Here is a 15,373-nt window from a genome sequence, read left to right on the forward strand (position 1 = left end):
CTGATTTTCTCATGTTTCCCTGCTTCTTCTAACAAGAAAAAACTTTTTAAAAAAAAATGTAAATGAGGCTGTAAAATCTTGGTAGAGAGACATATCTGCTCTCCCTGCCCTGTCACCACAATTATTCTTCCATTGCCACACAGTGCTTCCTTCCCATAAGATGTATGCTTTCAGCATCTCTCAGCCCTTCTGGTGATGTCAGGAGATGAAAACTATTCCCAGTACAACACCGAAGAGTAGAGGGAAATGGAGTTAGAGGGAAATTGGTCCTTAAGAAAATGGTGCATCATGAGAGAAATTTCACTCTGGCATACTCTCCCAGGCCACATGGGTGCTGTATCCAAGCAAAGAAAAATACAATGTGATGAAGAAGGACTTGGCTTATGGAGCGTTTACCCTGGTGTATTCCCTTGCCTCTGAGCCCATTAGAAAGGGTAATATTCTCCAAGTGTGCCAGCCTCTTGTAAGTTATATAAAGGCATCAGGAAGGTCCCAAGTTAGCAACCAACTTCAGCAGGAGCTTGCAGGTCTATTTGAATGATCCGACTCCTGCTTTCCCCATGCTGAGAGGTTTGGTGCAAAAATACCTCACAGCAATTAGTTGTGAAACTGAGCTCAGTTGTGACATTAAAAAATATCTTTTTCCTCAAATATTTCACCAAAATTTGTGCTCTTATGTCTGTGTATGAGAAACAAACATAAAGGCCTGTAGGGGGCTGCCCAGACCTCCTCAGACATGTCCCCCTTTGGGAATGTTAAGAGATAAGGACTTCTGTATGGTTTAGGTAGAAGTTACTGCCAGGAGCAGCAAATGACAATTGGAGTTTTTGTTAACTAGACAGTCACATCATTGCAGCTGCCTGAAGTGTGGACTAAAAGTGCTGATGTCCACAGACAGCAGACATGGGTTCTTACAGCTGAACATGCGTCAAAATGCCAGATTTTCAGCTCTTCCAGTGTTGGGTTTATTTTTCTTTAATTCTTTGCATTTTTTGCTTCTCATGCAGCAAGCTCGAGTACCTTTTTGGTGCATGCAGGTGCTACCACAAACTAAAGACCTCCTTGAGGCATTGCTAATTCACATGCCAATGGTATCTGTCCCAGGAAAGGTGTGAGTCAAGCCATTAGAAACATGGAAGACAAGCCAGATGAATGTTGTGGGCAGCAGTGCATTTGTTCAGGTGGTCAGAGCCAGTGAACAGGAGATGAACAGCTCCCTGTTTGCAGAAAGTGTGTAGGGCACTCCAAGTCTGCAGTGAACATAAAAACTTCTTTATGCCTAGGTCAGTAATAAAAAACATCAAGACTGGAAGTCCATATTGGGGGGGAAATGAACTGTGCATTACTGAGGGATTATTTATGTTTGTTGAGTAGAAAGGGACAGTAAACCAGAACCTTTCTCTGTCCCATATGCAAGACACTTTGGCTCCTGGGGATGTAACAGTGAAGCAGAAATGGGAACCATTCTGACCTCACAGCTGCCAATGGATTGATCTGCACAGAAAATCCAGCACTTTTTAGCACTAGAAGAAGCCAAGTGTTCATTGAGACCAATGCAGCCTGTGCTGTAGCAGTGACAGCTGCAGAAGCAGAGAGAGCTCTTGTGATTCAATACTCATGCTTGTCCTCTCTAGTTTTTACAGGAGTCATGGCCATGCTGCAGGATTCATGGAGCATATTGCCAGAAAGAACTCAGCATAGAATGTGGTCTGCTGGAGATGGTTACTTTCCTTCCTTCCTGACCTGGCCACTTCCTGCTGCTTTCCGCTTGTATTTTGAAAAGGAAAAATATGAAAAATAATGAATTTTCCCTTTAAACTGAGATAACAAAACAAATGATACTCATTAAGCCTGCAGCTTAATGGCAAGGAATCAAGGAGAAAAAGTGGTTGCAGATGACTGTCAGTCAATTTTGCTGATAACTTTTCCTCACACCAAGGGCTGTAACTCCATAAAATCAGAATCTCAGAGGGCCTCAGAGGAAAGCAGGAGCTGTATTGCTGGAGTGTGGGTGGACTCTGCAACCCATCCCAAGGGGACAGAGCAGGGAGCTCCCATGCACATTTCCAAGGCACTGCATGACTGTAGGATGAAAACTGTGAAAGTGTAGAGGAAAGTGAAGTACCAGGAGAGCAATAAACAGGGCACTTATCTCCTCCTTAATCACAGCCCAGCCTTTGGGAGGTCTGCAGGGAGAACTAATGGATTAAATACAGGTATTAAATGAAATCTTGGAAACATTTCCCTCACCTGGCAGGACTGAGAAGCTGATGGTTATAAGGGAGTGCTCCCAGTGCATTTGAGCTGTGAGAGGCAACCAAAGGAGCTGGGGCCATGGCTGACACTGTACAGCCACAGGATTGAATAACCTGGGCTTTTGCTGTTGCCAGGGTCAATCTTGAAATTTCCTGAATACATCCTTCAGCAATTCCCAGGCGGACTAAATGAGGTGCTCCTTCTCAAATTGCTTTCCACCTGAGGAGGAGGTCAGTCTGTGTTTTATTGCACTTTATGGTGCTTGACCATCTCCAGATTATGGGGCACGCGAGTAGAGCCGCAGCTCTTCAGCAGCCAAAGACTACAGCAGCATCCCAAGAGATGCCTTGATCACTTACTGATACAACCTGCACAAAACCTTGCATGGGTGTCCTCAAAATGCTTGTTTGGGTCTCCAGGTGCCCTTCTGTCAGAAAGAGGCTCCAGAATGTGTGGCTGAAGATGAGGGGTGATTTCTGTCCCGGTGTCATGGAAGGCTGAGTGCAGACAGGAGCTCACCAGGAAGGTTTCAGTGAGTACAAGCACTGTTCACAACTGGGAAGTGGAGGTGGAACAATGTGTGGTTAATTTTATACCTTGGTGCAGTGGGGTTTAGTGCTGGCTGCATTCCCAGGCCATAAGATCTCACCTTGCTTTCAGCAAGGATTCAGTAATCTTTCCTCCTCCTTCCTCTCCTAGGAACTCCTTTGCCTTAATAATATTAGGAAAAGCAGTGCTTCTCATAACTCCAGGGTTTTATCTGGAATGTGTGAAATAGAGCAGTGTGAACTGTCCCTGAGGGTATGAGGGGTTATCTGCTGTCTCCTTACTAAGTGGATGGGATGATTGGAGTCCCTGCAAGACCAGGTGGTTTGTGAGCAAATGCTCACAGGGAAGACAGCTCTGCCCACAGCTGGAACCAGCACTGTGAACTCCACTCCAAAAATTTTAGTGCTGGGCAAAGCTAACACATCTCTTGGGAGAAAACAAATCAACTTTAATAAATGGTATCATAATTCAAAGTAATTTTTTAATATAAGGCTGAATTCAAGTAATACATTTCTTAGGGACAAATCAACACCAATCAGACTAATCAAACTGTCATATACAATAATCCAACACAAGTAGAAAATCCTGTTTAGCTCAGTGATGATGCTAGTCATTTTATTCAGTCACTTTCAGAGTATAAAGAGAATCATTCATCTTCGAAATCAGTGACGTTGGTTTCTCCAGCTCCTCCTCCCTTTCCTGGCACACTTCCCCTTGCATTTGTAGGGTCACTGGTTGGGATGCCACATGTCCCAATGTCTCCCACAGTCCTCATGCCACTACTGCCTGAGTAAAACCTCAGCAGAAGTGATGTTTCACCAACACACACCATTCAGGCACCAAATCGTCATTAGGGGTTGCTTGATCGTTACTGGCAGTAGAGATTGCCCTTTACATTTTAGACAAAACTGGCTGCTGGCACCGTATTGGCAGTGGGAAAAGGGCAGGTCGATGGGGTATAGCCAAGATCAGGGTCAAGGAGCTGGGCTGAGTGGCTGTTGGGGGACCATGGGTGACAATGACAACACAGCAGTGGCCCTGCCACTCAGAACTAATGTCATAATTCAAGCAACAGTAATTAAAACAAAGCAGCAGGGTATTATTTGCATAATAAGGTCCCCCTTTAAATGAGCATCTGACCTCAGACCCCTGGTCCCACTGACAAAGCTGTATCAGAACTGGGCCTCCCTGAGAGGCAGACCCAGGTGAAAACAGGATGGGAGGAGATGGGCATTAGGAATTAACAGCTTGTTAATTCATCAGGTACACACAGACTCTGCCATCTCCTCACCAGCATGTAACACACACACAGTCCCACCACTGAACTCACTATGCAATTTTAGATCCTTGGCTTCTTTTGAATGTAAGTAACTTTTAGCTCTCTACTTATTTCCCTCCTTTCACCATTTTATTTCTGAAATTAAGAACTGACATTTCCTCTATTTGTGCTCCTGAGAGGCAGTTACACCTTTGTACAGCTTTGATCTATCTGCTATGACTCCTGGAACCATTTTCTTTCTGCCCAGGAATCTCCAGACTCCAGAAGTGGTTTTGATCCATTTCTGCTTCTCCAACACCTCCATTCCCCTGACGTGAAGGAGAAGTCCATACACAGGAAGCTTCTTCAGAAACTCTCCAATGACCTGAGTTGCTTTTCTCCAGCTCTGGAGAAAAATGACAATGATGTCCCTCATCTGCTACTTGATCTGTCATCTGGAGAGACTGTCCCTTATGCAGAGGGGAGTTAACATGAGCTGAGGAATTCCAACACATCTCAAAAGTTTAATCATAAGTCAACCTTCAAAAAGGATTAGATGCAGAAAATATCACCGTGCCTTTCCAGTGCCAGAGGCACTGGAGATGTAAATTTAAGGATGCAGTCAATATAACTACCTGAGATATGGTTTCCCAGGGGCACCATGTCTCCTCTCCCTTTCCACAGTCTGGACACTGGAAGTTCATCCAAGGGCTCAGCTACTCAGGTAAGCAGAAAAATCTCAATAACCTGGAACATAGCAGAGCACAGCGAGCAAAGGTGCTGCAGGGGCTCTGCAGAGTGGGAGCATGGACCTGGAAACATTCTTCCTTGTTTCTCTTGTTCCCACCAGCTCCTGTACACCCCAGTTCCCAGTTAGCACAGGCCTGTCCTAGTGCCATCCCACAGCACTGCTCTCAGGTGTGAGGCAGCGTGGCACAGAGGTACATGGCTTGCTCTGGAGCAGCAGGAGTGCCACCAAACCAAACGCCTTTGGAGTTCTTCTGGCTTTACACAAGGAATTGTTTCAAAAGCAGCCTCATGTGCACCCTGCACAGAGCTCACTGGCCCTGTGGTTTAATTGCTGTGGCTCTCTGCTATCCCAAAGTTGCCAAAGTGCTTTGGAGCACAGCTGGCAACAGCAGCGATGGCTGATGGCAGCATAGTGCATCCAAGCCATAACCAGCCTGGATGTGAAGTGGCTCTTCAAGAGCCAGCTCCCTGTCTCCATCTGCAGAGCAGCACACTCACAGCCTGGCCAAACAACTTGTGAGAAGCTGAGATTTGATTATGTATTCAAGTGAGTGTGTCTCTGTGACACCTGCTGTCCCACTTGGGTGACAGGCTTGGTCACCGTCAGGGTGGCACTGTCAGGTAAGACAGGGTTGTTGCAGGCTGCTCCATGGGGATGTCGATCCTGTGAGCTCAGGGGAGGAGCAGTTCCTCAGGGAAATATGGGAAATCACCACTCAGACGTGTGACCTCTGGGGCCACACGATCAAGCCACACGACAAAACCCCTTCTTGTATGGCCGACTTTCTTCTTCATGCAGCTGCTAAGAAGTCTCAGCTGTGATTTTTTTCCAGCTGTGCTGGTGGCAGATGTCTATGGGTGGATTTTGAACTGGAGGGTTTAGCTGCACCAGTGCAAAATCCCTGCTGTAAACAAGGCTGACGTCTGTATCTGCCTTTCATTCCTGCAGCAGCCCTTTCCTCTCTCCCCCTTCTCCTCCCTAATAAAGACATCCTGGCAAGCTTCCTGTTTTTCAAGAAGGCTCAGAGACGCCAGTTGCCCTGGCTTTGGCTTCATGCAGGCCTCTTCCTCTGCCCCTATTAATTCCCCTGTAAATCGGATCATGATGAAAGGGAAACGGCAGTGTAATTTAATTGTCCTCCGAGCACAGCGCGCTGGAGAGGGATGCTGCCGAGGTTAAGTCCTACTCATGAGATGCCTTTTTTATCCCATATTTTACTTTGCAGGGGAAGGGGGACACTCAGCATTCGCTTCCTCTCTATGTGCCTTCTCGTAATGCCCAGGAATGAATTGTGGAAGTTTGCTGTGCTGCAGCTTCCCCTCATTGGGAGAATAAGAAAACTGAGATGTCTCCACTCCGTACTGGATGTAGGGGTGCGGGATGGGAATTAATTAGGCAGAGCTCTAAAATATAATGTGCTCCCTCATTGTGGCTGTCAGGTAGCCCCATAACGTGGCAGAGCACCCATCCTGTCTCCAGCAAGTCAGAGTTGGGGGTGGAAAAGGGATGGGGAGCAGAGAGATCGATGTCAGAAGTGTTTCTACAGAGAGACAGGTCCCTTAATACAGAGAGCAGGGGCAGCAGCAGGAGTCCCACAGCTGCTGTGGGTTGTGAAATGGCTCTGGAACTTAATTTAAAAGCAGCAAAGGCTCGGGCACCCGAACAAACCATGCTGGGTGGGAAAGCACAGCACATGAACCGAGCCCAAATGATCTGTGTCACTGAGCTCTTTCCTCCAGGCAACATGGTAGCACATGATTTGGTAACACAGATTATGGTACAGTTTTTCCATCAGGGTTTGCTGGGCTGCCTGCTTTCCTAGGCAGGGTGGTAGCAGGGAGATGGACAGCTCCTCTGCTCTGGCTGAGGCACGGTGACATGTTGGCCATCTCATCTTTTCTTGAGCTTTTCCTTGGGGACAGTGTTGGCTCTTTTCTTCCTCTTAACTTCTTCGCATTCTACTAAAATCTTCACCAGTTTCTAATCCTTTAGGGAACAGTATCTACCAATTAGGAGCTGCATCAAAGTGATGTTTTACTGGGGATCTGAGAGCTGATGTAGTGGGAAAGCTCAAGAAAGGTGTTGAGCTGGAGTCAAGGGGCACTGGGGCTTTGCTCTGAGATTAATTTATTTCCAGAGACCAGTACTCTGATATGTGAGCTCATGTATGATGGAAATATCAGTAGCAGGTGCCTGCTGCATGGAGGTGGAGGACCCTGCACATCTTTCCTTGCCCAAATGGCGGGAACATGATGGGGAAGGAGAGTGGGGCAACCTTGAACCTCTTTACAGGAGCTGAGACTCTTAATTGCTGCCATCAGCAGATGTGTCACCAAAAGGGGTCTGCTGTTAATAGGGCTGCTGTGTCACCTGCACAATGTGCAGCACCAGTGGAAGCTCTCAGCCCTTCAATTGCTGCTGGACACCAGAGACCATCAGCTGCATCAGGTGGTAGCTGCAATTACACGCACTTACATTTTCATGGTTTGGGTTCTTCTGCCTTTCTGCCCTGAAATTCCCAAGCTGGTCTTCAGTTCCTCTCCCCCATCAAGACCATAAGGACTTGCTGGTAAAATATTCCTTTTTCCACAGTTTAAAATGTCTGGTGTAGAAAATGTACATGCTTCTGACTTGCCCTCCAGGTGTCTTGAGATTTAATTAATCCCAAGTCACATTTGAATATCTTCTGAGACGGAGGCATAACACGAATCCACTTGCATAGGAAAAGGCATGCAGATAATTGCTTCTGTGTCTCTTAGTATGGGGAGGATGTCTGTCAGATGGAGACTCACTTCCTCACATATTTCTGATGAATTACTGTTTTCATTTAAATCCTATAAAAATTATGTAAGTTGGTGTGCTCTTGAGAATGTTGGCCACAGAGTTATTGCTGGATCACATACTTATTGCTGAACAGTGTTCAGCCTTCTGCAGGCTGCCTGTCTCTGCAGCTGAAAGAGGCCAGGTTTTGAGTAGATACTAGGAAGAGATTCTTCACTGTTATGGTGGTGAGGCACTGGCACAGGTTGCCCAGAGAAGCTGTGGATGCCCCATCTCTGGAAGTGTTCAAGACCAGGCTGGATGGGGCTTGGAGCAGCCTGGTCTAATGGAAGGTGTCCCTGCCCATGGCAGGGGGTTGGAAGAAGATGACCCAAACCATTTTATTAACATCAGGGTGAGATGGAGTGGTAAAGATCTCCCATGTGAAGACTAGTCCTCACCTGCCTGGATTTGGCTGTTCTTCTGACCAAAGGTGACAGGAAATGCTTTGTGGGACATAGCCATTCTGAAATCCAGAATCAGATAAGGAGCAAGGTTCATCAAGTGACTTCACCTACTCTGAGACTGAGCCTTGGTTCCCTGTGACTTCTCAGTAGCTGTGTGCTCATGGCCACCACTTCTCTGGCTCCTTGCCAGACCTTCTGAAGTAACTTTTTCTCATTTGGAGTTGAATGTCCACCTGCCAGGCAGCTCTAACTGGTTAAACCCAAACCTGTGTCTAAATCGGGTTCCAGGTTCAAACACAGTCATCACCAAGGAGACAGCTGCTGAACGGGCAGAGTAAGAAAGAGATGCAAACCAGAATGGTAGGCAAATGCACTCAGACATTGACACCTGAGATGTTTATAACCCAGACTATTTTCAGTGAAATGTCAAACATAATTTGAAGATTAACAAGTAGTCTTGCAACTAAACAAGCAGGAGAAAAAAACAGCAGCAAACCCAGGTGTGAGATGCCTCTGAGCCCGTTCACCTGAAGGATGGTTTAGAAAGGATGACACAAGTCTGACAAACCCCTTCAGTTTCCAAGTCATATGGAACTGCAACATCAGACAAACTAAAAATACAGTCTGGTTTCTGATGCCTGTAACATTAAATCCATTGGTCTGCCCTATTGGGCCTGCAGGATGTCCCGGTCTGCCATGGCTTCTGGTTTTTTTGTAAGTAAACCATGTAGAGAACTTGCCACACAGAATGCCCTGCTGGGAAATCCAAGATATTGACAGCAAGCACCACAACCTTGAAAGCTTAACAAGTAACTCTTTCTGTACATCCTACACAAAGAGGATATCTTTGAGTAGGCCAAATTGAAAATACCATATCTAATTTTGTTTGAGCTCACAGCATTATTCTGTAGTGCTGTGTGAATGACAAATCCCTGGAAAAACACTCTCAAGGTGAGGATGTAATACATGTGCCTGTGTTTGCATGAATACACGTTTATTTAGAGAGATTATTGAAGTACTTGTACCAGAAAGAAATATATGACTTGTCTCTAAGATGTTCTCCTCTGCATGAGAGGTGAGGTGTGGAATACAGTGCCCTTATCTCAAATTGTGTTGTCTTATCTCAAATATTTGTGTACAATTAAGTTAACCCAAGGCTTACCTGATTTTAGACCTTGCACAAAGCTGTTGGGCCCAGTGTTCCAGCTTTGTGCCTGTGACTTGATGGCGCTGGAATCTGTGTGACATCTGGAATCTAAGTGTTTTACTGGGATTTGGTGATAAAGTGTATGGGGTTTCTAGTACTTGCTGGCCAAATGGATTCACCTGTTCTGCATAGAAATACACACATTTTAGTTTCTTGTCCTCATTGCTTGATGAATAGGCATCCTCAGAAGGCCATCAGAGCATCTCTGTTTGTGCCACTCTTGGCCTGCAAGTCTGGAGTTGGAGTAGGGAGCAGAAGTGAGCCAGTGATGATGCTCTTGGCAGTATAGCACAGCCTCACTGCCCAGGTACCAGAGCAGCAGCAGGAAACAAGTGTGTCCAATTTCTGTACAGGATGTGATTTCCATGCTCATCAGATAGTGGAAACTGGAATAAACAGAATTAATGATCTCTCGGGACCATTGCAGACAGTGTGAGTGGAAGTTCTTCGTCAGAGAGCTGCACTTTCCCACACTAAGTGCCCTGAAATGCCCTCACCAGATATACAAAGAAGGAAAATTCAGCTGTTATCCCATACTTTCTCCAACCATCTTCCACATCAAATGCTCACAAATGAATGAAGGATGAGATTGGAAGCAAAGGTGGGAAGAAAAGTTCAGCACTCCCACTGGAGACAGAATGCTCCAGAGGAATCACTGCTGAGCCTGGCACTGTTCCTGAAGACTGATCAATATTCAGAGTAGTAAAGGGGTCCAGAAATCTGGCAATTACTTAGAGAGGAGCAAGGTGCACAGCAGGACCCTGTGGGCTTGATATGCCCAAATCTTGGAATATGTGCTGCTGTGCTCTAAGTTACAGCATCCTCAAAGGGATATATTAGCACTATAGGGTGACAGACTCCAGAAGAGTCCTGTCACTTCAGCATGCTGCTTCCCTGATGGTCCATTTTTAGTCTCCAAACTCAGGGCAGTCTAGGGGAGTAGTATGTGCTGAGGTCACCCCTCTTCCTTGCTGAGAAGCAGTGATGGAGTTGGGAGGACTGGGACCTGGGAGCCCAGCAGCACTGCCAGGTCCTGGAAATAGACAGGGGGCAGATAGGGAACAGTCTCTCTAGGAGGACAGACTAAATACATTAAGGCTCTGTCCTTTCCAGTCTTACCTTCCTGGGAGCTGGGCAGATCCTTCGAGAAGTAGCTTTGAGTGCTGGAGTGCTCCTGGGATTATGGATCATGACTTACAATAAGGTCTGGCTTTCTCTGCTGATTGCAGAGCCTTTGTAATTCTGACACCATCACGCCCCTCTCCTCAAGATCCCACATGTGTATCTCCTTGACAAATTCCAGCCCTGATTCTGAAAGGACCCACTGCTGAGGTGGCAGCTACTTATTAAAGGTCCAGTCTTCACAGTAGAAAAGGAACTGGAAAAGAAATGAAAATTTTAATTAATGCTACTGATGGTTTATAGAAGAAAAGCAGAAAGAAACACCTTTGGTGTGAGACTGATATTAAACTATTTTTTAAATTACTTTTCCTCCTTTGAAAGCAAAAAATAATTAACTGTGAAGTGCTGGCAATGTAATACCAGCTCTGAATGGTGGTGCATATATTTAGTACTTTAGTTGTCCAGTTCTGAGAGATCCCAGGGGACAGGGTTTATAACAAGCATATTATCTTCTCATCAAAGAGGTATTTTTTCATTTTAGAGGAAAAGCATAGCTCAATAAATGATGTTCACCAAATCCCAAACTAATTGAAGTCAGGAAGGTGCTCCAGAGGCCATCCAGCCGAAGGCCCCACTACAGCAGGCCCAATTAAAGCAGGTTATTTATGGCTTTGTCCAGCAGAGTCATGAATAGCTCCAAGAAGAGAGATTTCCTAATTTTTCTGGACTCTATTTCAATCTTTGATAACCCTTATAAGGATAAAGGAGCTCTTCCCATACCACAATTTTCCAAATTGCTCGCATCCCACCTCACACTTGTCTCTGCTACAGTGCATCTCCAAGAAAAATCTGGCTCCATCTTCTCTGCCTTCCCACTGCAGACAACATTAAGATCTCCCTGTACCTTCTCTTCCATCTGAACAAACCCAGTTCACCCAGCTTCTCCCCATATGTCACACTGCCCTTCCCTAACCATCTTGGAGACCTGCTGCTGAGCTCTGTGTTAACATGTTTCCTCACTGGGGAACCTCAAAATGGAGAAGATACTCCAGGTACATTGTTAGGTTGGGTGAAACAAACTGATTCTGCATTGGAAGTCCCAAATTTAATGTTAGCAATAAGCCCCTGGCCTCAGGATAAGAAGTTTCCATCTCTTCTGTTGCAATGCATGCCCATAACCAGACTGGGGATTTTGCAGTGTGGCAGAAATGCTTCAAGAAAAAAAAAAACAGAGTTTCAGCATATAATTAAAATTAAAAATAGGTGTAGGTGTCAGATCAGCCATGAGTCCAAACTGTCACAGATCCAAGCTCTAAATATCCTTTGAAATGCACACCCCAGCAAAGGAGGCAGCTGGACACGCAGTTTGGATCCATCCTGATGCGAGCAGTGCTGCCAGAGTGGGAGCACAGCCCACTCCCACTCTGCAGGGTGACCAAGGCAGCAGCAGCAGTGCATGGGACCCTGCACTGCACTCAGTGCAGGAGGGGGTGTCGAGGTAAAGCTGCTGCAGAAATCAATCACATAAGAGCTGCAGGACTGCAGGTGCACAACCCCTGGTGTTCCACACCTCTTGCAGGTAGAAGAGAAAGACATGGGGACAGATGAACCCAGGCCACTGGGAGCCATTGGGGATCCTTCTTCTCCAGGCTGGTTTTTTTCTCAGCAATGATGAGAGTTCAGCAGATCCCTTCTCTGGCACCGAGTGTGGGTGACAGGGAGGGAGTAATGGAGCCAACACAGGGGGTTTTAAGGAGCATTTGAGCACATTGACTTGGAGGCAGAAAGGAGTGCCAAAGGAAAATGAGGGACAGTGTAGTGCTCCCTCCCTGCCACCATGCTGCCACGCTGCTGTTGCTGACTGGCAGCGGGGTTAAGTCTTTGTGTGGCTTGAAACGGCTTGTAAAATATTGTTAAATGGCCTGAAATTCTCAATATGATTTGGATCAAAGTGCAGACTTCCAGACTTTTATTATTTATATTTGTGAAGTGATGGGGTTTTTTTCCCTCTCTTTTAATCAGGCTGTGACTTCCCATGTATTTCTGTGATAAATCACTCAGTTGTGTCATTTAGAAATAATCAAAGGATGGCAGCAAGAGAAGATTTTGCTACATCATGCATGTATATGTACATATTCCATTTTACTCTAATGGATTGTTCCAGGTATGTGAAAGGCCCAGGACACTGAGAGGCAGATACCCACATAGAGAATGTGTTTTTACAACAAAACCTGTTGTTAAAGCCAAGTTGCCATGTTCAGAATACTAAATTATCAGGAGCAATTTCCATCCCATTGCTCACGACATGTGCATGGAGGATACTTCCCTTCATAGCCATCTCTCATCCTCCAGTATTCACTCACTCAGAGTTATAGCTCTGCCATTTTACAACATCAGAAATCCTCCTGAGAAGCTATTTGCAATGCATATGAGTGGTTTTTAATTTAACATTTGTTTTCAGGAGCAAATAGGCAATTGCCTTGAGAGAGGAGAACTAACAAACCCCACAAAACTCGCATTGGCCTCACATAACTCATCAATGTGAGAAGACGCCCCGCATGGTGCTGACAATATTGTTAAAATGTCACCTGTTATTTATGCCACTGCAGCCAAACGTGACATTTATGGCTGTAAATGAGCAGCAGGTTTAAGGAACAAGTGGAGAGGCTGAGTCCCCCGTGCCTGTGGCTGCCCTTGGGCTGCACTGCCGGCTGCAGCCCAGCCCGGGGACCCCGGCACCTTCCGCGCTGCTGCCGCAGTCTCACGTCTCATAAAGTTGGTGGCTAATTGAAAAGTGCTTACTCCTCTTTCACTCCAGCACTTAGTGCTGCCTCTGTGGTTTTTTGGAGGGAGGAGCAGCCAATAACCCTGCTGCTAATGAAGTGTTGAAGCTTGAACATAAAGCGGCAATTCACCGTAGGTCATGTATGGAAAATGCCTCTGCCTGCCCGGAGCTGTTGTTTCTTCAGTGCACAGGGTTTCTTTTCTGGCACTCCTGAAGCTAAGCTGCCAGCAAGGTATAAACTGAAAGAGACTCAATTACAGCCTGTCTACTTTTCATCAGGGGTTGCTCAGGTTTTTTTGCCCTGCAAGCCACATATTAACCACCAAACAGTGCTGTGCTGCTCTGCACAGAACTGCTGACATCCCTGGGTGCTGTACCCTGGTGAGAAATGACCCGTCTGCGTGCCCTGTGTCACCTCCCAGCCCTCCACGGGCACTTCCAGACATGGAAGTGCCTGTTGGGTTCCCAGCTCCTCAGGACTGCCAGACCTGGCAGCCCACCCTGGTAGCTGGGGCTTGGCTGAACACCAAAGTCCCAGCAAGGGAGTTGGATCTTACAGATTTGGAGCCAGCACTATGGAAACAATCTTATACTTGCAGGGAATAATGGATATCTTTGCTTTCAGGATGAGTAAAAACAAGTCCCTCAGAGAGCTGGTTCCCTCTCTGGAAGCACCTGACAAACTCCTCTGGGTGCAGACAGACCACTTCTGAGCCTGCAGGAGTCTATTTGGTTCTTTCCATAGACAATTTCTAGAGGTCAGCTACACTCAAATAATTGTTGCAAGGAAAAAAATTTAGCATAGAAATAAGTGTTTGAAAAAAACTATTAGATTCCTCCCAAACCCACAACCTGTCATTCTGTGAGAGGCTTTCTGGTCTCAAATCCATCCTAGTAAAGACAAAAGTGAAAGTGACAAGCAACAGTGATTATTGCAAACCTTATTATATGAACAAATGAGAATAACAGAAAGTCTGGTGGCTGTGCAAACAAGTCACCAGTTAGGAAAGAGACAGCTGATGGAAGAAGATAAAACATTAATGAAAAAATCCTAGGTTTAAAGATTAAGGGCAAGAAGGCATTATTTAAGTATACTAAGATCTAACAAAATCCTTGCAATCATACAGGAGGATAAGATTCATAGGGACCTCTTGGACCATCAAATCCTCATGCTATCTGTATTGCCATATCAAACAATCTTCTGCATGGAAATAGTAGTATTAAAGTAGTTCTTTCTTTTTGTCCCTAGATCCTAAGGAATGGAAGGGAGTGTGGAAAGCATTTTAGAACCTGGTATTTTGATTGGTTATAACCTCCTTGTGATTTCATACTTTAACTTTTTTGTTGGCATTTCACACCCATTCTCCTTCTGACAGAAGTGCCACTCATCAGGTTCAGTAACATCTCTTCCCTTTGTCAGCCCCTGTAGCTACAATGTTAAAGGTGGCAGAATTGCCAATTTTGATAACACAAACAGAAGAAATATTCATTGAATATTTGTGTTGTGTATTTGGAAAGAAATGGAATGTGCTTATTTCACAGGAAGGAAGAAATACTTTCTGTCTCATCAGCAGCAATGGGTAGATTGTTGCAGACATCACAGCAGCACACAGAAGTACTACCAGAAAACTGTGACCAAGAATATTGAAAGAAGTGTCTGAGGAGCTTCCTGAAACACTGGAACATATTGTAGAACATATTGAAAGGCAGGGGAAGCTACAAAGGGCCAGAGAAATGACTGCTGGTTAAACAGCATGACCCAGGGTTGTCCCCAGAAATGGGTGGGACATACTGGGCACTGCTCCCCTGCATGTGCAGAAGATTTGGTTTCAAACCTGTCTGGTCCCCCCGCAGGCAGGCTGGACACCTGTGCAGTGGTAATGCATGCCTGGTGTCATGCTGATCATGTGCCAGCCAGCAGCATGCCAGCCCCTTCAAACTCTGAGTCCATACCTGGATTTCCCAAGTCCAATCAGTCTGTCACTAGTCCCAGGCAAAATTATTGCTAAGCACATATGGGAGGTGAATAAAGCATTAATGAATGGGAGCATACTCAATGCCAGCAAATGCTGAAACCTATTTTCTTAAAAGCAATCAATGAAACCTCTTATAAAAATGAAATTTTTTTAATTTATCTGATTAAAATTATCTTTATAGATCGCTGGAAGTAAGAGACATCTATTTGACAGTTGCATGTGTCCTTCTCATTAAAAAAAAA

At 45.6% G+C, this 15,373-nt stretch overlaps 1 long non-coding RNA gene across 1 annotated transcript in view; it reads left to right on the forward strand.

Annotated features, from left to right (window-relative positions):
• The first annotated feature begins 3,932 nt into the window (after positions 1-3,932).
• LOC135294694 (uncharacterized) overlaps positions 3,933-15,373 on the forward strand; it is a 33,560-nt gene continuing 22,119 nt past the window's right edge. The window contains exons 1-2 of the long non-coding RNA XR_010356774.1: positions 3,933-4,168; positions 4,332-4,787. This is a non-coding gene — a long non-coding RNA (uncharacterized LOC135294694). The remainder of the gene's footprint in view (positions 4,169-4,331; positions 4,788-15,373) is intronic.

This window comes from Passer domesticus, chromosome 2, assembly GCF_036417665.1.
Source record: "Passer domesticus isolate bPasDom1 chromosome 2, bPasDom1.hap1, whole genome shotgun sequence".
Lineage (NCBI taxonomy): Eukaryota > Metazoa > Chordata > Aves > Passeriformes > Passeridae > Passer > Passer domesticus.